The sequence below is a fragment of the Manis javanica genome, chromosome 7, assembly GCF_040802235.1.
Source record: "Manis javanica isolate MJ-LG chromosome 7, MJ_LKY, whole genome shotgun sequence".
In the NCBI taxonomy this organism is placed as follows: domain Eukaryota; kingdom Metazoa; phylum Chordata; class Mammalia; order Pholidota; family Manidae; genus Manis; species Manis javanica.
In genome coordinates this window covers 89691075-89706219 of record NC_133162.1, presented here as the reverse complement: position 1 = coordinate 89706219, position 15145 = coordinate 89691075, and positions in this window count along the sequence as shown.

Sequence of the window (15145 nt, the reverse complement as noted above, 5' to 3'; positions counted from 1 at the left end):
TGCCTCAAGGTGGATGGACTGTCAGGGAAGCCAGCTTTCCCATCTGTGGTCCTGACATAACAATTCCATACACCCCAAAGTCCTACAGATGCCAAGCTGATACTGACTGAGGGCTTCTGCCTAAACTGGGAGCCCAAATCTACCACCTCAGCCTGAGTACAGGGGTGGACCATAGAGTGCTCCATGACCTGGGGAGGGGGCTGCTCCTCTCCTTAGGGAACTTTCAGCTGCTGGGTCTTTATTTTCTTTACAACCACTGGGTGTGCTTTCAATACAGGAGGGGCCAGTGCTTCCGGCACCACCCCTTCATCCTTCCCCAGCTCCTCTATTTCTGGGGCTGGTGGTACCTTTCTCTCCCCTCCCCTGAATGCCTCCTCCACTACAACCTTTACCTTTTCTACTGTGCCTCCCAGCAATGCTACCTCAGCTTCAGAAGCTGTCTTGTCTTCATCTCAATGCTATGCAGCTGACATTCTCATGCCACCTCTGCCTGTGCTTCCCTCAGGAGTTCGTCTTTTTCCTTCATGGCCTTGTCCTTCCTTCAGAATACCTGGCAGTGCTGCCATCTCATTCTGTAAGGAATTGTTTACCTCTCCAATGGCACCTTGCTGCTGATGTTCTCATGCTGCCTCCTCTCGCATCAATGCCATTTCCTTCTTGAGGGAATCCACAGCAGTTTGCAGCTTGCATTCTCGTGCCTCCATTTCTTGGGTCTTCTCTGTAGACCTTTTTAATACTGTGAGAAGCAGACAACCCACAGTTCCCACTGCCTCATGGGCACTCTGTTTCTCAAAAGACCTACTTACTATTCCAAGGGCCACCCCTACAGCCTCAGGTGTCACCTCCACTTGCCTCCAGTCCTGGGGTGGGGACCAGTCCTCTAGGAGGCAAGCCACCTCAGACCACATACCCATTGGGGGACAGTCCACTGTCTCCCCATTCACAGGGGCAGCCTGCTGAAGCACCCCTCCCATAAGGGCAGCCTGCCTTTTTCCTTGGTCAACAATGAATCCTGGTGACTATGCCAATAGTTTCAGCCCCACGCAAGTTTGCTATGGATTCAACATGACCATAGAAAATAACTTTAAAGCGTTCTTGGGGTGAAAGGGTTATATCCAACTTTATTTCTACAGTGGCAAGTCAGTCACTGAAATCCTGTTCACCCAGAGCAAGTCTGCATTCAGCAAGCCAGTCTCTGCCTTTGGGCCTCTCTGCCCACACAGTCATCCCACACAGCCATCCTCTGGGCCTCTGTCCTAGGCACTGCCACCACTCCAGCCTCTGCTCTTCTCTCCTGTAGCCCTGCAGCCCTGCCACTGTGTAGCCCAGAGCACTGGGCGGAGCTCCTTATATAGAGTCAATAGCGATGTATTACCCACACGTGTGCAGTGAGCTAGTCAACCTGGGCCAGGTGAGAATCCTGGCCACAGGAACTCTTATTTTATCCACACATGTGAACATACATAAATATCATTTTACTGACTACTTAGTATTCCACTGTTATTTTTTTAACTCCTCCCTTGTTGAGGAACATTCTAATTGATTCTCTTTAGTATTAAAAATGAGGTTGAGAAATCATCACATATTTATAGAATTTTTTTAAGACTAAAATACAAAAGTGTAATAGTTGGCAAATTTGAAATTTTCATACTTGCCAAATTGCCTTCTAAAAGATTTGTATGATTCAGCTTTCTGGCTAAGCACAAACCCTGTGTATGAACATTCTTGTTTGGTTTTACTCATCTTACAGGTGATAAATGATCATACTTTGCTGTTTTGGTTTGACTTTCTCTGAAAATTAAAGAGATGGAACTTTTTTTTTAATGGGTGAGCTATCAACTTTTTATTGCTATGTAAAAAGTCACCTTAAGACTTAGGAGCAACTAGTCACTGTCACTCATGTGTCCAGCTCTTAAGTGGAGGTTCTGACTTGGCTGTGTTGACTGAGCTCGTTCATAAGTCTGCAGATAGCTGCAAGTAGGCTGGATGACTTGGTCGCTGAGGTTGACTGTCAGTCAGTTGGGGCACTGTTTAGATTGATGGGGATTGCCCCTGAGCAAGTTCATTCTGGACTCTGTAAGATGAACAATAAGAGAATGTTAGGAGTAGAAGAGTTTATACCAAGCTTATTCTCATGGCAGCAGGTTTGACTTCTGGAATCATGTCTGCCTCTGGGGCACTCACAATCTGTCTCCATCCCTGCCTCCTGAAAGAACACTGGGTGGAGCTCTTTATATAGTAACACTGATAATAAGGGCTCATTGCCAACACGTGTGTAAGCATTAGCCTAGCAGAAGGCCAATTACATCATCAAGTAGATTAGGGTCAGGTGAGGGTCCTGGCCATAGGATCTTTCAATTTCCCTACAGGCACCTTGGCTTTTTTGATGATCTCCCAACATTCAGCAGGAAATAACAAGCAATTTACATTGTGGAGGCAAGGTTCCAGAAAATAAACAGATTCATGTAAAGGATCTTGATACTAAAATTGGATCTGGCACAATGTTGCATCTACTTCATTCCACTGGTTAAAGCAAGTCACTAGGACTGATGAGATTCAAATGGTGAGCAAAGAGACTTTGCTGCTTATACAAGGAGCTACAAACTTACATTGCAAAATGGTGTGGATACAAGCAGGAAATAAGTGTTTTATCTAAACAATCTATCACACATGCTTTCTTTAGGTTGGTATACAATGAGACCAAAATTTCCATGTCGTTCCTTCAAACCAAGTACATATTTTGGGAAGTATTCAGAATTTCTCTCAATTTAAGAGATTGTGACAGATTTATTTGTGTTTCTTGGGTTATTAAGAGCATCATTTTAATGTCTTCCATTAGCTGTAGCCTTTGTCTTCCACACCAGTTTTCATTTCAGGTTAATCAAAGTGTAGGTTTTCCCAGTCAGTTTTGCTTAGCCTTACTAAATAAATCTCTTAGTTCTAAATTTATTTTTCCACACACTTTAAAAGTTAGAATTGCTGAAAGGAGTAACTTTTTCAATTCAAATGCATATGCTTATTATTTTCCAGGTTCTGATAACAACATACTGCCCAATGGGAAGAAATTTCTTCTTGATTGAATTTTCCTGGCACTATGTCCAAGAAATGTCCTTTAAAATTTTTCTCTGTACATTTTTCTAATGCTGAGTTTGGAATACTTTTATTTCAGAGAGGTATGCTGTCTTGCCAATGGGTTTCAGCCCCAGGCAAGTTCGTTATGGATTCAATGTGACCAAAGAAATTGACAGCAAAATGTTCATGGGGTGAAAGGGCTATACCCAACTTTATTTCCAGGTGGCAGGTAAGTCACTAGAATCCCATTCACTCAGAGCTAGTCTGCATGCAGCAAGCTGGTCTCTGCCTCTGGGCTCCTCTGCCTGCACAGTTGTCCCACAGAGCCATCCTCTGGGCCTCTCTGCACAGTCATCCCACACAGCCATCCTGTGGGCCTCTGTCCTTGGCACTGCCACCACTCCAGCCTCTGCTCTGCTCTCCTGCAAAAATTGCCTGAAGTCCTGCTGCCTACCTCTCCTAGATACCGAGTAATGTGAAAGAAATCTAATGTGTAATGTGCTTGTTCTGTGAATCCTGGATGGAAGCCAGGTATACTTTCATATTCTGTACAGGATTTAAAGACAAATGATACACTAGGTAAGATGCCTCAGCTACTAACTATTATTATTTTGAGGCACTGCAGGAATTCTTATCTTTTATACCTTAGGGTTTTTTTAAATATTAGCTTTTAAAATTGAAGTTAAGAATTTTGCTCAGCCCTTTGATTTACAGTTCCATATGCTACCAGGTGCCAGGTATTCAGCAACTACAAACTCACAGTTATTTGCTTTATATTTTAGGCATACACAGAAAGAATATTTCTAGTTTATATATAAAAGCAAATTATTTTTATCCAAGTAAGAAACCAAGAGAACTGGTAAGGGAAATACACAATTTACAATAAATTATTCAACAAAACTCAAAATAATGTCACCAGAATAGTTCATGGTCTAAATTCCTAGAGATAGAAACTGAGTGGGTGAGGTATTGTCTTGCTAATGGTTTTCAACCCTGGACAAGTTCACTATAGATTCAGTGAGCCAAAAAAATGAGAGTAGAACGTTCTTGGGGTTAAAGAGTTTATACCCAACTTTATTTCCATAGTGACAGGTCAGTCACTAGAATCTCATCCTCTCAGAGCAAGTCTGCATGCAGCAAGCTGGACTCTGCCTCTGGGCCTCTCTGCCTCCACAGCCACCTCAATCTGTCCTTGGGCTGTCACCATTCCAGCCTCTGCTCTCCTACAGCTGTGCAGCTGCCCAGACCACTGGGCAGGGCTCTTTATATAGAGTCAAACACCATATTGCCTACACATGTGCAGTGAGCAAGCCAACCAGGGCCAAGTGAGAATCCTGGCCACAGGAATCTTCACTTTATCCACAGATATAAACATTACATGATTTTGTATTTTCCAAACTGTTATCCATCTGAGCTTTGTCAACTCCTCTTTCAATGACCACTCTGCCCCATTCTGCGAGTGGTCCAGCTGAATGCTTGAATCTCATCACCACTTACTACTCAGCTTCGACAGGAGGGATTTGAAGTGAGATGGGGAGTTGTGTGAGTTTCAATGAGGGGAGCAGAAACGATTGGGGTAGCTCCCAATAAGCCCTCATATAGATGTCCAGAGCCCAGCTGCCTACAAATTCTCTTCAGAATATGAGGCAATTGATCCTTCTTTGTTTTATTTTTAGATTTGAATCTTCAGCTCAAGAATTGCCTCTAATCAGCCTGCTGGGACACTATTTACCACCATGTTAAATTCCACAGGTCAGTGGATATAAGAACGAACTCAATTCAGAAACAGAGAAATATGTCACAGCTCATCAGAGGCAGTGCTCATTGAATTAGCCCTAATCTCAGTCTGTCATGTTCTGGACAAAATTCAAATACTGCACATGTACTAGAGCATATTCTAGTGTTGCCCAAATTACTAACTTTAAAAAAATATAGTTGATGTCCCTTTGATTTATTATGATGGAGGGTTTTTGTTTTTGTCTCCTTGTTTGTTTTATTTCAGCTTTTGACCCGTGTGTGTGTGTGTGTGTGTGTGTGTGTGAGAGAGAGAGAGAGAGTGATGATGATGTGTGTGTGTGAATGATATGTGTGTGAGTGATGTGTGTGTGTGTGTGTGTGAGTGATAATATGGTGTGTGTGAGTGATTTGTTTTACTTCAGCTTTTGGCCCATGTGTGTGTGTGTGTGTGTGACAATGTATGTGTGTGTGTGTGATGGTGTGTGTGTGTGAGTGATGTGTGTTTGTGTGAATGATGTATGTGTGTCAGTGATGATATGTGTGTGAGTGATGTATGTGTGATGTGTGTGTGAGAGATATGTGTCTGTGAGAGATGTGTGTGGTGTGTGTGATGTATGTGTATGTGATGTGTGTGTGTGTCAGTGATATGTGTGTGTGATGAATGATTGTGTGTGTGTGAGTGATGATGTGGGGGGATGTGCAATATGATCAATACTCAGCCTGATTTTTGTGTCTCCTCCTCTCTTATTCCCTCTCACTCTTAACAAGTAAGCTTCTCTCTCTTAATCATGTTCCATTGCAAATAATTTCCTTTTGTGGCCTCCATAATAATTCCCATTAGGTTTACTTTCATGGTTTTACTTTCCCTAAATGCATATTTTCTCATCAGCCTGAGGTAACCCCTTTCAGCAGTTATTGTTCCCTCCTTCTGCAGCACGACTACCCCATCTCACACCCTTATATTTGATGGTCTCACATGCTGTCCCTGGTCGCTCTGCTCTCCACCATAATTTAATGTTTTCAGCTCCTACTGTGGGCTATGCTTTTCTACATCCTGAAGATACAAATGTGGAGACTTAATTCCTAACTTCAAGTTGCCCACATTCCAGAGAAGTGAGAAGGTGAACATATAAACAAGCAACTGACATTGGAAGCAATCTGTTCTCTTCTAGGAAGGCTGTTGGCACTGATGCCTGAAAATTCAGAGCATTCTTGACTGGATGGGAGAGTCCAGCTGTGGCACATCATTGCTGTCCAAGATGAGCACAGAAAGGGGTGGTAGTGGTACCACCATTGCTCATGGAGGCCTGGCCAAAATGCTGTTAATGTGTGACTTGTGGATAAAGTGAAGGTTCCTATGGCCAGGATCCTCACCTGACCATACACTCCTTGATGATATAACTAGCCTGCTGTTAGGCTACTGCTTCCATACCTGTAGGCAACTATCATTGACTGAGTCATTATATAAAGAGCTCTGCCCAATTCTCTAGGTGGAGGCACAGACAAAGGAAGATTACAGACCTGCAGACTGTTGGATGCAGACATAATTCTAGTGCTTGACCTACTGCCAGGAAAGCAAGCTAGGTAATAAACCCTTTCACCCCAAGAACATTCCATTGTCATTCCTCAGTCTCACTGAGTCCATACTGAACTTGCTCAGGGCTGAAACCCATTGGCATGACAATTGGCATAGTCGGCATGATTTGTTGTTGACCAAGGAAAAAGGATGCCCTTATGGGAGGCATGCTTTAGCGGGCTGCCCCTGCGAATGGGAAGACAGTGGATTGTCCCCCAATGTGTGTGTGGTTTGAGGTGGCTTGCCTCCTAGAAGACTGGGCCCCACCCCAGGACTGGAGGTAAGTTGAGGTGATACCTGAGGCAATAGGGGTGGTCCTTGGTATAGTCAGTAGGCCTTTTAAGAAACAGAGTGCCCAGGAGACAGTGGGGACTGTGGGTTGGCCTGCTTCTCACTGTATTAAAAAAGTCTACAGATGAGAAGAACACTCTCCTGAAAGAGACATAAGAAATGGCAGCATGAGAACGTGAGCTGCAAACTGCTGTGGATTCATCAAAGAATGAAATGGCATTGATACAAGAGGAAGCAGCACAAGAACACTGGCTGCAGGTGCTGTTGAGGGGGAAAAAATTTTGTTGGTGACTGAAATGGCATCACTACAAGGTACTGGCCAGAGATAAAGGCCATGAAGGATGGGCCCTGGCAAAAAACACAAGAAGAAGCAGTGCAAGGTCCAGTGAAGGAGGTAAAAGATTCCTTACAGAATGAGACAGCAGCACTGCCAGGTGCTCTGAAGGAGGAAAAGGCCATAGAGGAAAAGAATGTATTCCTGAGGGAAGCACAGGAAGAGGTGGCATGAGAACACCAGCTGCAAAGCATTGAGGTGAAGGTAAGAGAGCTGCTGAAGACTGAGCTAGCATTTCTGCAAGGCATTGGAAAAGGTAAAGGATGTAGCAGAGGAGAAACTTGGGGGAGGGGAGAGAAAGGTGCCATCAGGCTCAGAAATGGAGGAGCTAGGGAAGGATGAAGGGGTGGTGTCAAGTGCACTGACCCCTCCTCTATTGAATGCATGCCCAGTGGTTGTAAAGAAAATAAAAACACAGCAACCAAGGGTTACCCCAGGATAGGTGTAGCCACCTCCAAAGATCATGAAGCACTCTATGCACTGCCCTTATACTCAGGCTTAGCTGGTGGATTTGGGCTCCCAGTTTAGGCAGAAGCCCTTGGAGTCAATATTAGCTTGGCTCCTGTGTTTGAGAGATTTAGGGGTGGATGGAATTGTTCTGGCTGGATCAGAGATGGGAAATCTGGCTTCTCTAACAGTTCACCCTGCCTTGAGGCAGTGATTACAAAATGCATATGAGCCCCCAGGAATCACTCCCTCCTCGATTGACTTATGGCAGCACTTCCTGCTGTGTGTTCCGATCAGGGTGATTTACCATCCTTCCCTGCTAAATGGCAGATATATGCTGAGCTCCAATGGGTGTTATGGGTGCTAGGTATGAAAAATGCCATCTATAGTCCAGAGAATTATGACCTAGATGAGGAGTCTTTTACTGCAGGAATGAGAAATGTGCTTCAAAAAGCTCCCACATCCCTCTTTGGGCCTCTAGTGGCCATTCTTATCCCTCACTATTGGCAGCCCGTAAGTGAGGTTACATGTACAGTAGCAGACTTAGGAAAGCATGGAAAGAAATAAGGTCTTCTACTCCCAAGAATTTAGAGGGCCCAATGAAGGTTACAAAGACAGAGATGTGGGCTGATTTAATACAGGCAGGAGCAGACAGAAGGAAAGTAGATGCAAAGTCAAATAGAATCTTACTGGAGATATGGCAACAACTGAAACCAGAACAGCAGTTCCAGCCATTAAGAACAACGAGGCAGAGGTCAGAGACAGAGTCACAAGTTTGGCCTGTGAGTTTGCAAGACTTCCTGCTGGAGAGTGAGCCAACCTCACTTGAGCCCACACAGGAAGATGATTGGGGAACACAGTTTGATTGAGGGGAAGGTCGAGGTACCTGCCCTGAGGGACCGGGGGGACTGGAGGCCACATGTTAAAATAGCTATCCATTGATCCCCAGTGAACATACAATGAGCCTGGCTATGGTGGACACAGGGGATGAATGTTCACTGATTCATGATTATCCTGAGCAGTTTCCCTGGTCCTCATTATTATAGATGGATACAGGGGTTAAGTCTATCAGAGTGAAATGAACTCAAATCCCTTTGGAAATGTGGTGTCTACTCCCAAAGGAGTATACTGTATATATCTATTCCATCCCCAAGTATATTTTGGGGATTGATATCCTGCAGGGTCTATAGTTGAAGACCACTGCAGGTGAATTCAGACTGAGAGTACATGTGGTGAGGGCAGTTCTGAGAGGACATGCTAGGCACCCACCCATAGCTTTGCCTGTGCCTCGGTGGGTGACTAATACTGAACAATACAAACTGCCTGGAGGTTATAAAGAGATTGGAGAAACTCTCCAGGAGCTGGAAAAGGTGGGTATTATAAAGCCCACCCACAGTCTTTTTAATTCTCCAGTGTGGCCAGTAAAAAAGCCAGATGGCTCCTGGCATATGACTGTGGATTACTGAGAATTAAATAAGCCATACCCCCTATGCATGCTGCTGTCCCCTCTATTGCAGGCCTGATGCATACCCTCAGCCATGAACTAGGAACATATCATTATGTGGTAGATCTTATTAATACCTTCTTTTCCATTGACATTGAACAGGCAAGTCAGGAACAGTTTACCTTCATGTGTGAAGGTTGGCAATGGACTTTCACCATCCTCCCACAGGGATACCTCCACAGCCCCACCATCTGTCATGTGCTTGTAGCCCAGGACTTGGCAACATGGGAGAAACCACCAACAGTGCGGTTGTACCATTATATTGATGATGTCATGCTCATGTCCAATTCTCTTTCAGATGTAGAAGGTGCAGCACCTAGACTGCTGCAACACCTACAAGAGAAAGGATGGGTTGTGAACACTACCAAGTTTCAGGGGCCTGGTTTGTCTGTCAAATTCTTGGGGGTCTTCTGGTTGGGTAAGACCAAAGTTATATGAGAAGCAGTTATAAAGTCCAGGCCTTTCCTACCCCTACAACTGTAGCATTGTTACAGGCGTTTTTGGGTCTTCTAGGCTACTGGAGAGTGTTTATCCCACACTTGGCACAAATTCTGAAGCCCTCATACCTGCTGGTAGGAAAGGGCATCAAGTGGGACTGGGATGAGACATGGGCATCTGCCTTTATAGGATGAGAAATGGGCAGTCAAGGCTGTGCAGGCCTTGAGTGTAATAGACCCATCAAGGCCCTGTGAGCAGGTTGTTCATGTGACTGAAGACAGTTATGGCTGGGGTCTCTGGCAGTGGCTTGAGAGAACTCGCCAACCTGTTGGATTCTGGTCACAATTCTGGAGAGGGGCAGAGGTACAATATACTTTGATAGAAAAACCATTGGCTGCCATATATCATGCCTTGCTGGCTACAGAACCCATCACTGGAATGGCCTTGATAAAGGTAAGAGCCACCTATCCCATCTTGGAGTGGGTGTGAGATTGGACCCAAAAGCCAAGGAGTGGTGTGACACAGACACCAACAGTGGCCAAGTGGGGTGCTTACCTACAGCAGTGTAGTACCTATTCTAGTAGTCCCTTGACTGGAGAACTCCAATGCTTACTGGGGCCAGTGACATACACTAGTGAAAAGGAGAAAGAATTTACTTTAGAACTATTAGTAGCAGAGTGTCCTTATTAGGATGCAAGAGCCTTTACACTCAAAGATCCATGGTACACAGATGGCTCCAGCCATGAGCAGCCCTCAAAATGGAGGGCCATAGCTTTCCATCCTAAAATTGAGAAAATATGGATAGAAGATTGTGAGGGGAAGAGCAGCCAATGGTCAGAGATGTGGGCAATGTGGTTTGTGATCAGCCAGGAGCCCTTTCCAGTAGTTGTCTGCACTGACAGCTGGGCCATCTTTTGGGACTTGACGCTGTGGCTACCAACATGGTACCATGCCATCTGGCTGGTTGGTCACCAACCCCTTTGGGGACAAGTATTGTGGCAAGAATTATGGGCCTGTGGTCAGACTAAAACTGTTACTGTACATCATATGACAGGTCATTTGCCACTGGCATCCCCAGGAAATGATGAATCAGGTAAATTGGCCCAGATTCATAGGCTAGAAGGAAAGCCTGTCTCTGATGTAGCCCAATGGTTACATCAGCATTTGTTGCATGGGGGGGGTGCGCAAAAGATAATGTGGGCTGTAGCCTGTCGGTGGAGCTTGCCTTTGACCTTCGAAGAAGTTAGCAGAGCTCAGCAAGAGTGTTTCGTATGCTCCAAAAGGGACTTATACCGAGTTCCACAGCAACATGGGGGACAATAGCTAAGGGGCCTATACCTCTCATCAGGTAGCAGATAGACTCTGTTGGGCTTCTACCTGTGTTAGAAGGATATTGGTATGCAATGACTTGTGTGAACTCAGCTACTGGACTTCTGGTTGGTTTTCCTACACGTTGTGCAGACCAGCAGATGACCAAAAGAGGCCTGGAGCACTTCTTTGTTGCCTATGGCCGATCACAGGTAATTGACAGTGATCAAGGCACCCATTTTACTGGACATGTACTACAAGAATGGGTGTAACACTTGGGAATCAAATGGAAATTTCATGTGCCATCCAATCCTACTACAACACGCATGATAGAGAGGTACAATGGTTTGTTAAAATCTGGACTGAAATCAGATACCAATAGTCTGCAGGCATGATTAGTTTGCTTATGGACAGTGCAATGGCATTTGAACAAGAAAGCCTGAAAGGGAGCCCTGAGCCCTGTATACATGCAACACATATTGCTGCCTCCCCTGTAGAACTCCAAGGACAAACCAAGGAAGAATCGTTGAAACCCAGGTTTGGCCACCAAAATAATATCTTGCTGCCAGCACCAACTGCACTAACCCAAGGAGACTCCATTGAGTGAATGTGGCCTTGGACCTTTTGACACATGGACTAATGATGGCTGGCTCTCCTGGCACCTTGGGGACAAGGCTTGGAAGCTGACCTCCTGTGTATTCCTGAAGTAACAGCAGAGTCACCCCCAAAGATCACTGTAGTATATCCTGAATGGCCAATAGATGGGAGCATCTTAACAGGGAGTTTTGTTTTATCATTATGGCCAGTGCATGCACCTCCAGTAGCACTATATATAGACCCTTTAGTAACCCCCCCCCCACAGAAAGGAGTAAAAGTATGGTATACTAGACCTGGACAGGATCCCCTTCTACCTACAGTCCTATGACAAGACCACTCTCTTGCATGCATCCTACCTGATGGACAAGATTTGCCTACATTGGTGTCATTAAAACACGTGTCTTATCACCGCTAAGGTCTTTGTGGATTGGGCACACACCCTAGCAAAAAAACTGCTACTCGCTTGGGTGCATGGAATTCCCTATCTTTACCTCTATGAAGTGTGAGTCATGAATTCATCTGAGTAGAACTGATTTTGAATATAGTTGAAATAACCTCCTCTGGCTTGATGATTATTATAATTTTTGTTACCTGTATTGAAATATTGTTGTATCTTGATTTTTGTTATTATCTCTATGTTGTTGTTATCCTCTGTTGCTGTTGTGGAATCTGATTACAATGCTCCAGCTTTCTAACCCAGGGACTATTGTGGAAGATTGAGAGCATGAAGATTGTGAGGTTAGAATCCTAGAGGGGTGGAGTATGGATAAAGTGAAGATTCCTATGGCCAGGATCCTCACCTGAACCTAAACTCCTTGATCATATAACTGACCTGCTGCCAGGCTAATGCTTCCACACCTGTAGGCAATTATCTATTATTGACTGAGTCAGTATATAAAGAGTTATGTCCAGTGCTCTGGGTGGAGGCAGAGAAGAAGGAGGATTACAGACCTGCTGCAGACTCTTGGATGCAGATGTAATTCTAGTGGTCAACCCATCGCCGAGAAAACAAGCTGGGTAATAAGCCCTTTCACCCCAAGAACGTTCCATTGTCATTCCTCAGTCTCACTGAATCCATAGTGAACTTGCCCCGGGCTGAAACACATTGGCAAGACTCAGGTATAAACTCTTTTACCCTAAGAATGTTCAGTCATCATTTCTCAGTCTCACGGAATCTATAGTGAACTTGCCCATAGCTGAGACTCTCAGGCAAGACACAGGCTTATTCATATTTTATATTTCTTCTTTATTTAGTCTTGCTAGGTTTTGTGATGAAACTTTATCCATTTCATCTAGGTCATCCAAACTGATGGTCCAGTTTAGATTTTCATCAGCAAATTATGAGTGTTCCAGTTGCTCCATATTCTCACCAATATTTAATGTTATAGTGATTGATCATTAAGAGGCTTAAATTGGATTTCTCTGATGCTTAATGATGGTCATTGCATATACATGAGTTTATCATCTCTAGCTCATCTTCTTTTGTCAAATGTCTGCTCAAGTCCCTTGTCAACTTTTTTATTGGATTGTATTTTTTAGATACATGTATTATGAATAATTTCTCCATCTGTGGCTTTTCTTCCTTTTCTCAATGGTGTCTTTCACCATTAAGTTTCTTATTTTTAGCTCTTTGATAAGAAGTTTAAAATGTTTTGATAAAGTTTTACATCGCATCCTTTTTTTCTTTATGGATAGTGTTTTTGGGTTTTTTTTTTAGAAACTCTAAATAGTAGTGAGAGTGGACCTCATTGCCTTGTCCCTGACTATGCTAGGAAATCATATACACATTTGCTGTTAAAGATGAAATTAGTTGTAAGCTTTTTGTACATGTACTTTATTAGGTTGAAGAAGTTCTCTTCCACACCTCGTTTTCTAAGTGTTTTTCCATGTGTGTTGGATTTTGCCAATATTTTTATTGTATTTACTAAGATAATCATATGTTTTCCTTATTCTGACTTATTATTTACTGTCATATCATGATTCTATTTGTTGATTGTATAATTACATTGATTGAGTTTATGATATTAAAAACATAGAATTTTGCAGTAAAGCCCAAGGTTTTATGATTTAGTATCACTTCTACATATTTTTGGATTTTATTTACTAACATTTTGTTAAGGAGTTTGCCTTTGATGTACTTTATTTTTCTTTTAATGTCTTTGCCTGCTATGCTATTCAAGATAATTCTGTCCTCATAAAATGAGTTGGGAAGTAGTTAGCCCCCTTCTCATTTTGAGAGATTTTGTGATAATACTGCTATTATTTCTGTCTTAAAGTTTATTAGAATTTACCAGTGAATCTCCCTAGGACTAGAATTTCCTTTGTGACAGGGTTTTTAATTACAAATCAATTTCATGTGTCAGTTTTTGGTAATTGGTATCTTTCAGGTATATTGTCCATTTTATATAAGTTATCAGACTTATTAACATGATGTTCATAATATCCCATTATTATTCTTTTAATGACTTTTATTTCTGATATCATTAATTAGTGTCTTACCTCTTTTTTATTGATCTGTTCACTTTAGGTTTTATGCTTTTTTCAAAGAACAATTTTGGGGAAAATTTTGTCGGTCTTTTGTTTCCTCATTTTCTATTTCAATGATTTATCTATTATCTTTATTATTTTATCCTTTCTAATAACTTTTTTTCCCTACTAACCCTGCTCCTTTTTTCACCTCCATAAGGTAGAAGATAAGATCACTTTCTTCTTTCCTAAGATAAGAATTTAAAACTACAAATTTCCCCCAAGGCAATGACTTAGCTGCAGCTTATAAATGTCATAATCGCCACAATAGATGGTTCTTATATTGGCTTTTATCAGTCAACTGTCTTTTAAATATATTTAAAACAAGAAAAACATCTTTTACACATATGTACCTACTTGTCATTTTTGATCCATTCTCCTTCCCATCTGGTATCATTTTCCTTCTGCCAGGAGAACTTCCTTAAATAGTTTTTGAAATTCAAGTCTTCTGGAGACCAACTCTTTCTAATTTTGTTTTGCCTTAAAATATCTGTTTTTACAAAATACCTCCTAAATTTACAAGGATATTTCTGCTGGATATAAAATTTTTGTTCTTTCAGAAGTTAAATGAAGCCATTTATTTATCTTCCAGATTGCTGGATTTTTATGAGAATGTAGGTCATTTTTAGCTTTGTTCTACTGTATGTAATGTGTCACTTTTCCCCTAGTGCTTTTGATATTTCTTTTTATCACTAATTTTCACCAGTTTGATTTTGATGTGCATTGTTATAGTTTCATTTGTGATTTTTTTTCTGCTAGGGATTAGCTTCTTGGATGTCTACTTAGGTAGTTTCCATACAATTTGGGGAAATGTCAGCCATTATTTCTTGAATGTTTTGTCTGCTGTCACCTTCTTTTTAGACATGTATGTAGTACATGTATGTTGTACTATTTGATATTATCCTGCAAGGAATGAAGATCGGTTATTTTTTTCATTTTTGTACTCTGCAGTGTAATTTAGATAATTTCTATTGTTATGTCTTCCTGTTTACTAAATTTTTTCTTTACAGTATCTTTAGTGGTTAAGACCACCCACTGGTATTTTTTTAAATTTCATATTTGTTTTGATCATTTCTAGATTATCCATTTAGTTCTTAGTTAGCTTTTTCATCTCTTTCTGCATTAGGCTTGTTTTCTTTTTAATTGTGGAGCCTACTTATAATATGAATTTGAATGCTAATTCCATCATTTATCATTTTCTTTTTGGTTTCTTTCATTAACTCATTTTTCTTCCAGTTTGAGTTACATTTTCCTGCTTCTTTCCATGTCTAGCAATTTTTGATAGGGTTGGACAATATTAATGTTAATTTGATGA